Source organism: Protopterus annectens, chromosome 5.part0 (assembly GCF_019279795.1).
Source record: "Protopterus annectens isolate FY-2018-M chromosome 5.part0, PAN1.0, whole genome shotgun sequence".
Classification (NCBI taxonomy): domain Eukaryota; kingdom Metazoa; phylum Chordata; order Ceratodontiformes; family Protopteridae; genus Protopterus; species Protopterus annectens.
The window spans coordinates 10,583,789-10,592,156 of record NC_056735.1 but is presented as its reverse complement, the minus strand read 5'-3'; the positions used below and the strand labels follow the sequence as shown (position 1 = coordinate 10,592,156).

Here is an 8,368-nt window from a genome sequence, read left to right as displayed (position 1 = left end):
AGTCCACTTAGAAATAGTTTGTTTTGACACAGGCTTGCCCTGAGAACTCAAAGCAAAAGAAACAAATAACTGCTGAGACTGCCTGAACCCTTTAGTTCTGCTCAAATAATATCGCAACTGCCTGTGTATATCCAAAGTGTGCAAAATCTTTTCCCCTTTATTTTGGGGGTTTGCATAAAAAGTAGGCAAATGAATAGTTTGGTTTAAAGCCACACTAGAAACCACTTTAGGCATAAAGGAAGGATTAGTACGCAAAGATACCCTATCCTTATGGAAAATTAAGAAAGGCTCAACTGCCATAAGGGCCTGTAATTCAGAAACCCTTCTCGCAGAGGTAATGGCTAACAAAAAAGCAGTCTTCCATGATAAATATTTCAACTCAGCAGTAGCTGCAGGCTCAAAAGGTTGTAGAGTGAGTTTCTCCAACACAAAATTGAGATCCCAAGCAGGAGTAGGAGCTCCGTGGGGTCTTATATTCTTTGCCCTCTAAGGAATTGCTTAAACAAAGGATGAGAAAACAATGGTGGGTCACAGTCATAGTGAGCAGAAATTGCTGCAGCATGAATCTTAATAGAAGAGAAGGACAAACCTTTGTCCAGTAACTCAGTAAGATACTGAAGAGCCACACTTAAATTAGGCTTAGAAACATCAAATGCTTTTGCTGCACTCCAAAATAAAAATCTCTTCCATTTATCTGCGTACACTTTCCTTGTACTAGGCCTTCTGGCCTCCAAAATAACATTCAAAACTTGCTGTGGAAGCTGAGACCCTCCAGGGTTTAAAACAGAATATGCCAGGCCGTCAGGTGAAGAGAGTGAAGTTTGACATTGAGTAAATGACTGTTCTCCTGAGACAGCAGGTGTGGAATCAAGGGCAAAGGCCATGGAGGCTCCTGCACCAGACTTCTCAGTAGTGGGTACCAGTGCTGTCGAGGCCAATCTGGAGCTATTAAAATCATCTTTGGCTTGTCCTGTCTGACCTTCAGAAGTACCTTTGGGAGGAGAGGCAGAGGTGGAAAGGCATACACATGAAGATTGCTCCAATTGAATGAAAGAGCATCCACTTTCCAAGCTGTGGGATGAAACCCTTTGTGCAAAACTTTGGCAGCTGGTAGTTTAGTGGAGAAGCGAACAGATCTATGTCTGGAGTTCCCCATGACACTGTCAATTTCTGAAATACATGAGGATCCAATTTCCACTCGTGGGGATCCATAATTTGTCTGCTCAACACATCTGCTAAGGAGTTCTGTGCTCCCGGCAGAAACCTTGCCTGAAGATTTAGCTGTAAACTGAGAGCAGTCTCCCACAAAATCATTGCTTGTCTGCACAGAGGATAAGAATGTGTTCCCCCTTGCTTGTTGATGTACCACATGACAGTTGTGTTGTCTGTTAGAATCAACACCTGCCCTGGAAGAAGTAAATCCTTGAAAGCTATTAATGCAAATTGGACTGCTAACATCTCCTTCAAGTTGATATGTAGATGTAGAAGTCTGGCAGGCCACGTGTCTTGTATCCACTTTCCATTTAGATGAGCTCCCCAAGCTTTGTCTGAGGCATCTGTCGTTAGAATCTGACTCGCCTCTGGCCGGGTCACAGAGAGTCCCTCGTTTAGGTGACATTCCTGAGCCCACCACAAAAATTCCTTTTGAATGCAAGGTATTATCTGAATGACAGTGTCCATATCTTGGCAGTGCTGTGTCCATACATTTTTGAGATACCATTGTAGCTTCCTCATATGCAGTTTGGCATTGGGAAGCACCAGAATACAAGATGCCATGAACCCCAAGGCTTGAAGGACTGTCCTTGCAGTCAGCCTGGACTGATGAGACAATTGATGGAAGTAAAGAGAAAGATTCTTTTGTTTGTCCGGGGTCAAAAGGCCATCTGGGATGCTGTATTCAGTCTCACACCCAGAAAGCACATGTCCTGAGAGGGTACTAGACTGGACTTTATTTCGCTCACAGAATACCCCAGGCATCTTAGCACTGCTATCACATAGTGTAAATGATGAAGAAGTTCGTCCTTTCCTTGAGCCAGAATCAGGCAATCGTCCAAATAAGGATAGATCTGTATTCCTCTTAGCCTGAAGAAAGCTATCACTGGAGCCAGAACCTTCGTGAACACTCTGGGCAGTAGATAAGCCAAAGGGCAATGCAGAGAACTGATAATGAGAAGTCCCAGCCCGAAAACGTAGATACTTCCTGCAACTTAGCCTGATAGGAACATGAAGGTAAGCCTCCTTGAGATCCAGAGTCACCATCCAGTGATCTTTGCCCAGCAGAGGTAAAAGCTGTTGTAACGTCAACATTTTGAACTTGGGAATGTCCAGATAAGTGTTGAGGATAGATAAATCCAAAATTGGTCTCCACGTGTTCCCCTTCTTTGGTACTAGGAACAGGCGAGAATAAAATCCTAGGCCCACTTCTGGCAGAGGGACCGGTTGTATGGCCCCTATTTGGAGCAGCAGAGAAATTTGTTTGTGAGCCTCTATTCTTTGCTGAGGAGGAACGTCCGGCATGCCTTTGAAAGGAGGCAAGGTATGGAAATAAAACCTGTAACCTTGGTGTATGATATCCAATACCCATTTGTCTTGGGTAATCAAACTCCAATTTTCCCTGAAGAGTGCCAACCTTCCTCCCAAAGGTGCTGCCAGGCAAGAAGGATCTGGCAGCTGAAAAGGTAGGTCCATTGGGCCTGTTTACAAAAGGACTGGCCCCTGCCCCCACCTGAAGATTGTGCAGGAGAACTCCCTGTTCTAGGTCTGAAGGAGCTCTGAGCTCTGCCCCTACCACGTCTAGATCTACCCCTAGACTGTGAATCATAAGAAGGGTACGTCCACCCCTTAGCAGGCCAATTCCTACTAAACTTCGGAGGCTGGACTTGCAAAAAATCTTTAACAGTCTGCATAGACTTAGCCTTGTCTTCCATTTTCTTCAAGACTGACTCCACAGGTGAACCAAACAACACATCAGACTGTAAAGGAGCATCCAAAATCCTTGTCTTAACATGTTCAGATAAATTCTGATCCCTCAGCCAGGCGTGCCTGCGAAGAACTGACCCAGTGGCAGCCACCCTAGACGAGGCTTGTATAGCATCAAAACCACATTGTAAAGAATGCTTACCCACCTGTTCAGAGACATGTACCAAATCTTGTAATTCCTTACACTCAATGCCTTCCGCCAGAGCATCTACCTTAGACTTCAGTTGAGAAAGAAGATAGTTTTGATATTTCAACATGTGAAACTGGCAATTCAAAGCCCTCATAGCTAAGGTGGAAGAAGTATAAACTTTCTTTCCCCATCTATCCAAAGCTCTGGCCTCTTTATCTGGAGGAACCGGATTTTTTACAACAGAGGCCTTGACACCCTTAGGTCCCTGACTAACAGTTTCTGGGTCCGCCCTAGGACTCTTATAAAGATATTTATGAGCCTCAGGCACCCTATAATACCTATCCGGTTTAACAGGAGCAGGAGGCAAAGAATCAGGATTAAGTGAAGCCTCCGCAAACACATCTTCCACAACATCCAGAACAGGAGGTATAGCCAAAGGCCTATGCTGGGGTAAAAGCAAAAATTCCCTAAGCCTTTTCCTGGAATCAGAGAAGTCCTGACCTTCCCACTTAAAATGTTCCCTCATGGAATGAAGAGTTTCTGAAAAAGAAAAATCCTCTGGAGGAGAAGCAGAGGGAGTGGAATCATCTGCATCAGAATCAGAATAAGGAGAGTACTCCTGCAAGTCTTCAGCCGAAGACTCTGAAACATCTGAAGACTGCTCAAAACTCCCCAACTCTGGTTCCACCCTAGGCCTCTTATCTGGGGGGGGGGCAAAGAACCTCTAATCAAAGTAATTAAATCTTCTGCCATTTTAAGCATGTGCTTCTTGGCCACAGATCCTGAAGAACTAGGGGTGACACCAACAGAAGCTAAACCTGGCCTGCCTCTGGGAGAAGCCTTAGAAACAGAAGGAGAGGGCCTAACTACCCTAGGAAGGGAGGGGAGTACAGTAACCTGAGAAGCCCCTTCAGCCTGACCTGCCTCCTGAGAGGCCACATCCTGCAATAACAAAGTCTCCCCCTGGGCCTCCAGAGAAGCCTCCGGCGGAACCACCGGTTCCACTGACGCCTCTAAAGAACCGGCGTCCGGTACGGACGACTCTTCTTGCCTCGGCTTAGCTGCCTTGTCTTTGCGCTTCTTCGAAGAAGCGGGCGTCGGAGCATCCGACGGCATGTTATAATTGCACCGCTTCCCAAAGACCAACCTGGCACAATCTAACCTTCGCTTAATAGTGCGCTTATTGAACCTAGCACAAAAGCGACACCCAACAACGTCGTGCTCAGGCCCCAAACAAGGAATACACAAAGAATGATAATCTCTATGCGGTATTTGTTTCCCACAAGAAATACAATTATTCACTTTTTCTGACATCCGGTAAACCACTGAGGCAAGAAAAAACTAAAATATTCTAACGGGTACTTAGCCAACTTTGACTCGGTCTGAAACTCCGAATTGAAAAATTTCAGAACGCCGAACGGCACTTGCAACGCTGCTTCTGCATCGGACCATGCGGCAAAAAAGACTGAGGATATGACGTCGGTCATGCGCATTTGTACCCTGACGTCCTGATGTCAGTCTTAAGCGCCTTGACCGACGTCAGCCTAATACTTTGATATTCGGGCCGACCGAGGACAGCGGACTACCCAAGTGTAAGGACTGCAGCAATGTGAGATGAAGAACATCTGCATAGTATAAAACAAGCTAGGTGGGGGGCTATGTCCCCCACCCCCTACTATATATTCTAACTCCAGGATCGCACTACAGTGAGGAAAGGGCATATACACTGCCACTACTATTTTCAGTGAAATATATGTTTAGGTATATGTATATATAAGTACACACGCACACACACACACACACATATATATATATATATATATATATATATATATATATATATATAGATAGATAGATATATTTTTTATGTACATATATATGCATGTATATGCATACAGAGACACAAACTTTCATACAACAAGCCACATAATTTTCAATACCAAGTTGTACTTCCCCCCTGTGGCTACTATTCATAAACCTTTAACAGCAAATGTTACAACATAAACATGGAAACTGCTTCTTGATTTAATAACACACATTTATATATTAAGTAGAAATCATAAAACTCAAATCATCAGTATAATAAATATACTTTTATAACTAAGCTTTACATAACATCAAGTGAAACTTAAAGAAAAGTAAAGCTTAAACAATATCTGTATTCTCACTCATCAACACAGCCACTCAATTTATACACTAAGGCATACCTCCGAAGTGTACCACATTATGAGGGATGCTCCTCATCTGGGATCTTAAAAAGTTCATGCTCCTTGAAGGACCACATTAAAAGGGTCTGTAGCACATTCAGTGTTAGCAATTTTTTTAACTGACATTCATGATAAACACAACTGAATTATATTTACTGATTAAAACAGCTACTCTATAAATAAAAAAATACCACATTTTAACCTAAATGTGAGTTTCCTAGTTGAAGTTGTTAGTAACTGATCCACATTTTACCCATTTGTTCCACATTATGACAGGCAACGTTCCTCATTTTGGAGATGAAAGGTTGAGAGCTATGTATTAAGGACTGCATGGCATTACAGACTAAAATCCTTAACACTGACTGCTTGTGTCAGAAAAACCATAAATGATGCAGCAGGGTTGGATTCTGGGAGGTCTCGAATAATAGCCAAAAAAGACAGCAAAGGTCCAGTCAAGAAACATTTAATACAGTTTCACAAACAGCTTATGTTTTGCATAAACTGCTGCTAATGCCCCAGCACTGATAATTTTTGGAACTTATCTTTTCAGCAGATGTGCCAAAATGCTAAATGCAAAACCAAATCCTGGCCTGATGCACAGTTTTCCCTGGCAAGAGCACAGAAAACTTCATCACGGAGACATTTGAATCATAACATCTCATCAAATTCAGCTTCAAAGAGTGTGATTCAATAACTCCAATGAGCCAGTATAGACCTAACCCTCTTAAGCCTTTTTATACAGTTTCAAAACACCAGTTCACCAAAGTCTTGTTTGCTAGAAATCTTGCTGGTATTCTACTAGTTTACTCTGGTGTACACATATACAGTTATAGCAAAAAGCTGTCAAAACAGCCCTCCATAAAATTATTACATGATTAACTCTTAACACAGACCCTGACAGAATAAACACCTTCTGGGACTAACCAAACGCTGATCTACTGCCTGCCACCATATTAAATTAAATACATATTCTTATACAATAGAACAACAAGAAAGGTCATGTCTCATGTCAGGCAAAAACACTACCACAGTCACCTCATTAACAGGCATACATAACCTTTTATTTTCTCCTTATTTGTGTTTCTACAAGGAATGTGACAAGAAAAATGAAATCTTAAGAGATGCAAAATATCGAAAAGGAACAGAAGATGAGCACTGCTGTATAACTCAAATAAAATTCTTTATTGTGGAAAGTAAGTGCTTTCGCTGTGCGAATCACCGCTTCATCAGACATAAAACCAACCAACAAAATCACTACTTATATACACAATCAAAATATTCATTAACCAATAATCAAATATAAATTTCCATCCAAAAAACTAATTAAAACAAGAAATAAAATTTAGAGCAAGTATATACTCTTAAAAGCATAGGTCTCTTAACTTCTATATTATTCTAATAAATACAAATTATTTAAGCCTCTTTAGCCTTAAAACAGGCTTAATGAGAACAGAGTCATTAAGACCAAGTTCTGTAGGTTCCCTACATGAATGCGTCTTGATCGACCTTGAAAGCACGAAACGGCATATAAGCAAATTCTTTCCCTGGGAAAGAAACCGCTTGGCCGCCTTCATTATTTTGCCATTTTCGTCACTGTAGTGCGATCTCAGAGTTGGTATATTTAATTAGGGGGTCTCCCCAAGATACATAAACATCCGACACTCCCCCCTTTTAGACCTATAGTGCCCGGGGGAGGATGGTTGACTGAACCCCTTTCCATATACTTAGATACACAGCTTAGAAAGACCTTAGATGATTATCCTATAGTGCTGAAAGACACCCAACAGTTTTTGCGTGATTTGTATAACATCACATGTGGATCTGATTTGACACCATTTAATTTATTAGTTACACTAGATGTGGTATCTCTCTTTACATGTATCCTAAAATACAGAGGGAGTTAACATGGTTAAGACTGCTTTGATAAGGTATGGCAATTTCACTCCCCAACATATTGATTTTCTTTGCATGCTTTTAGAGTTAATTCTTGAGCATAATGTATTTATATTTGCAGATAAGTATTATTAGCAAACACCAGGTGTAGCTATGGGTATCAGCTGTGCCAATTCATATGCAAATATTGTTATGTTGGAGTGGGAATAACAGCATGTTGTGTGTAGAAGAGACAGTAATGTAGTGTTTTAACGACGTTTTGTCAATGACCTTTTTATTGGGTGGAGAGGAAGTCAACAGGAACTCTACTCATTCTTTCAACAAATTAATGATAGCAATAGCTTTCTTAAGTTTATGTTGAATATGTCGGCACATAGATTAGATTTTTTGAATGTGACTATATGTTTGGAAAATGGTATACTATTAACTAAGGTTCATAGAAAGGATTGTTATACACCAGCCTTTTTACATAGAGAGAGTATGCACCCAGAGCATGTGTTTTCTAATATTGTTGTTGGACAAGGAATGAGGCTATCTCGCCTTTCCTGTGATGAAATGGATTTTACGCAGGAATTAGACTATTTGAAGGATGCATTTGTAGACAGGGATTATACACTGGATGAAGTTAATCGTGCTTTTATGAAAGTCCGGAGACAGAAATACACGAATGAGACCATATTATTCTGAGCAGTTAGCTAATGCTAATATTATTTATTCCAGAGGGTTAACACAACTTCCCCTTACTGTATCTTTTACTCAAGATGTAGGTCTTGTGAGACATATAGTTTCCAGTAACTGGCCCATGCTATTAGTAGATGGCAGAACATCTGATATAGTAGGCCCTACACCTAGGTTTGTGCATAAAAATAAAAAGAATTTGAAACAACTTTTGTGTTACCCCCAGGGTTCAGTATCCTTCCTTGGGAACGATGGGAGAAACACGTAGATGTGGATCATGTACGTATTGTACATACATAGATGAATCCCGATTTTCTAAACATCCAGTTATAGAGAGGCTATGGCAGTTACGACCTGCAGCTAACTGCAACACCATGAATTTAGTCTATGTAGCCCACTGTGTAATGTGCTTTCATTTTTACATTGGCAAAACTAATCGACGATTAAGAGAAGAGTTAGGGATCACATTTATTGTACCAGG

At 41.3% G+C, this 8,368-nt stretch overlaps 1 protein-coding gene across 1 annotated transcript in view; it reads right to left on the bottom strand.

The window, feature by feature from the left end:
• YJU2 (YJU2 splicing factor homolog) overlaps positions 1-8,368 on the bottom strand; it is a 484,871-nt gene that overhangs the window by 327,846 nt on the left and 148,657 nt on the right. The gene's annotated exons all lie outside the window — the stretch shown is intronic.